The sequence below is a fragment of the Gossypium arboreum genome, chromosome 2, assembly GCF_025698485.1.
Source record: "Gossypium arboreum isolate Shixiya-1 chromosome 2, ASM2569848v2, whole genome shotgun sequence".
Classification (NCBI taxonomy): domain Eukaryota; kingdom Viridiplantae; phylum Streptophyta; class Magnoliopsida; order Malvales; family Malvaceae; genus Gossypium; species Gossypium arboreum.
In genome coordinates this window covers 107,490,012-107,494,169 of record NC_069071.1, presented here as the reverse complement: position 1 = coordinate 107,494,169, position 4,158 = coordinate 107,490,012, and the positions used below count along the sequence as shown (strand labels likewise).

General features: G+C 27.6%; 1 long non-coding RNA gene across 1 annotated transcript; it reads left to right on the top strand.

Annotated features, from left to right (window-relative positions):
• Positions 1-2,588: 2,588 nt before the first annotated feature.
• LOC108483728 (uncharacterized) lies at positions 2,589-3,545 on the top strand. The gene is made up of 2 exons (XR_001871138.2): positions 2,589-2,951; positions 3,237-3,545. It is a non-coding gene; the product is annotated as an uncharacterized LOC108483728 (long non-coding RNA).
• Positions 3,546-4,158: the final 613 nt, after the last annotated feature.

The window sequence follows — 4,158 nt, the reverse complement described above, 5'->3', positions numbered from 1 at the left end:
GAAATTAATTAATTATAATAACACATGAAATATGTATGACATTAAAATAAAAATAGATTAAATTGTGAGTAAAACGAAATTTAAACATATAAATACATCAAATAAATCACAAAAATATTAAAATAAAGCTTTGGTTAAGTTGTAAATTTAAGGTTTTACTAATTCAATTAGCGCAGTTAAATCCCACCATATTTTTTTAAATTGGTTTTGTTAAAATGAAAATACTAAAATATCTTTAAATAGTATAACTTATTTTAATTATGAAAGAGTATTTTTGTAATTTTCTAGTGAATTGGTGAACCCATTGAGCGTGAGATCAACTTAGTAAAACACTTAACAAATAGTAAGTACAGATATATATACAACTGATGCAGATAATTACTTGTGCATATTAAAAAAAAAGTATAAAATACATCAAATTGAAGCTTTAGTTGAGTAATAAATTTAAGGCTTTCTAATCTAATTGGCATGAGTTCAAACTTCATATGCATATTTTAATTGGTTTTTGTTAAAATGAAAATACTAAATTACCTTTAAATAGTATAACTTATTTTAATTATATGAGGGAATTTTCATATTTTTTTAATTTCATTGATGACCTAGTTGGTTTAGTTGCCACCGTTGAGTTTGGATGTAATAGCCCGTTTTTTAGTGGTGTCAGAAACAGTAGTTTTGAGGCTACGAATCTGACGAGTGAATTTGTAAATATTGTTATTCAATATTTACGAGTCAAATATAGTATTATAATATGTCGAAACCATTTTTTTGGGTTAGAAAAAATCGGGGATTGACTTTTAAAACCAAGTGTGGAGTCGCCACCAATCTTTTGTTTAGGTGTGATTGGATCACCTAATAAAATATTTTAAAACAATTTTGGTCCACGTAAATTTAAAAATGGGTTCAGGAGCCGGTTATATATGAGAAAGGGTTAGCACCCTCATTACGCCCAAAAAATTAGTACCAAATTGATTCGATGCTATCCTTATATCAAAGATTTTAAAAAAATCTTTCAAAGCACGAGTCTTTAAAATGTGTGAATAGTTCAAGTTAATTGTCAAAATTCTCTCGTTTCAAAGATATGCAGCATCATACCCAGCATGATTGGATACGATCCTTTATACCTTTAAAAATATGATTGATTTTTGACTTTCAAAAACTCGTACACTAAAATTATAAAAGGATATCCAAATATTTAGTTCACCGAAAAATCATACCCAGCACGGTAGGGCACGATTTCTCGAATTTCCAAATATTGGATATTGCCTTATTTCAGAATTTTTGAATAATAAGGAAAATTGGAAATTCGCTCAAAACACATTTATTTTTCTTGAAATAAAAACGAGACAGCTAATATCAATCAAAACATTGAAATTTGAATCACGATGCAATAATATAGAAAATCAAAGGTGCAAACATGGATTACTGTATGAAATATTATACAAGTAAACAAAAAGAACAAATTAACATACACACAATAGCAATGAGCTCACATCCAAGAAACAAATTAGAAGGAAATATAACAAGTTTCGAACATAGATGGACAAAAATTTAAATAATAGTGCAAAAGGCTAATAATCAATATGAAACAATAATACATGAAATAATATGAAAACTAAAGCAACACATAGCATACAAAACAATTTGGAAACAATTTGAAAACTATTAAATATATGAAAATTTACAAATGAACAGCACATGATTGGGTTTGAAATGATGTACATATATAAAAATAAAACTAAGAATATGTAAATGAATATTAAAATAAACATTGGGAAAGAAGAAATTTGGAGCTAATAACATACAAGAATATTTTAGAAAACAAAACCTAAATATTTAAAGGTGTTAATATGCATACAACAATAAAAAAAACAATAAAACAATATATAATGAAGATATAATACAATAACAAAGAATAAACAATATACATGAAAGAAGAACAAACTGATATATAATAAAACTATATATACATGAAAGAATCTTAAATAACGAATAAATAATAAAATATGTTTTTAAAGAACAAATTATATACATAATAAATTTAAAAGGAAATACAAATAAACATATTTAAAAGAAGTTATATATATAAAATAACATAGAATTAATAATGTTGATAAAATAAAGCTAATTTTAATATATATATATATATATTAATATAAAGGTAATTTAAATTAAAGATTATACCAAAATTTAAAATGATATGATATAAAAGAGAATTTTAAAATAATAATTTTATAATTAAAAACGAAGTAAACTTATCGAAGTAACTCCAAAGGCATATAAATAAATTTTAAAAGATAAATGCTCAATGAATAAAAAATGATGAATTATATAAGTTGAAATAAATACTTAATTGACATAAAATAAAATTAAAAGGTATAATTAATAAATAAAATAAACCATTAAGATAGAAATAAGGACCAAAGTGCAACGCACGTGAACGTACAAGGCTTAAAAATGCAATTATTCCAAGTTTTTGAAGGCACCATGTAAACATGGATCAAATCAAAACAGCGCATAAGTTTTAGGAGAGAATTAAAAAAACAAAGAAACATAAATGGGACTCAATCAGATGACAGCAAAACAAGGAGGGACCAAATGCGAAATTCACCCCAAAACGATTTAGCGCGCGGATCCTCACGGTAGTGGATCGAGTTGGAATGGGTCACCTTATACGGCACCGTTTTGAAGCCATTGCAATTGACTCTGAATGGTGCCGTTTTCTTCCTCTTATAAAAGCTAAAACATATCAAAAAAACAATGTTCAGCAGTTCTTTATGAATCAAAATCCTAGCCTCTCTTGATTTTCCCTCAACCGATCCTAACACCTCACTTTGAAACGCCGATCCGCCATCATAAACGGCGTCCAGCAGATTCAAGCCTTGAGGGACGACATTCTCGGCCATAAGATCTGCTCTCAACATCGATTTCAGCGAAACAAATGGAATCGCAAGGTAAATCGCTCGTTTTCCTTTTTTATTTTCAAAATCTTTTAAACTCTAATGAAAAACAAAATGAACAGAGTTGAAAAAAAAACTAAAGAACCTTCGAATCAAAAATCACCTTTCAATTTCAGTGGTTTTTTTTTTTGTATTTCAGTCTTTTCTTTTTTTACATCATTTCATTCAGTTTTATAGCCGAAAAATAAATAGAAATAAAAGGAAAAAGAAAATAAAAAATCCTTGCTGTAATCTGTTATTCCTTTGCTGTCAATTTTTATTTGTTATTCTGTTTTGCAGGTGTGTATGGCATAGAAAAAACCGTTCGTGGCCGTGGACAGAAGAACGGAGGCGCACGTGTGTTGGGGAGGCTGATGGCGTTTGCGGCGCTGGCTGTTGTCTAGGGTTGGCCGAAAGTTTGGTTGATGTTTTGGGCCTGGGGTATTTTGGGTTTAAGTTTATTAGGTTGGGTTTATTGTTGGGTTAATAAATGTAAACGGACTAGACTTTTAAATTATTTTGGTTTTATTATTATTTTTTGTTTTATTTTGGTTTTGGTGTAAGCCCGGGCAAATTTGGGCCTATACATAATAAATTTTGATTTGATAATTTATGTTATTTAAACGAATAATTAGGTTCAAGTGGTAAATTCTTAAAGTAAAGTGATTCTAGAAAATGAGTATCGGAATCTCGTTTCTATAAACCGAGTTCGTAAATATTTTATTAAATATTTACGGGGTGTTAGTAGGGTTTTATTAAAATTTGGTTAAGAAAATTTTAATGTTTAAATAGTTAATTAAAGAAAAAATGACTAAATTATAAAAGCAACAAAAGTTAATTGCTATAGACTTATTTGTATTAAATGAGTGAAAAAGCATGAGGTAAGGGCCTTAAGTAGTAATTTTACCAAATTTAACTATATTGGATGATCATGCCTTGGCATTTGATGAAATTTGTTTAAGTTTAAAGGTTAATTTGATAATTAGGTAAATTAAAAATAAAATAAAAGATGGGAAGTGAAATATCATCATCTTCAACCTATTTATTTATTTATTTATAACCTAATGAAGCCATAGATAGGGTAAGCTTTTAGTCAAGTTTGATTTCCATTGTATGGTATGTAACTTTATCCTATTTTTAGTAATTTTTATGTTTTTGAGTTCGTATTAGCTTAATCTAACTAGCCCTGGAATTAATTCATAAAAATAGTAAAGGTTTAGAG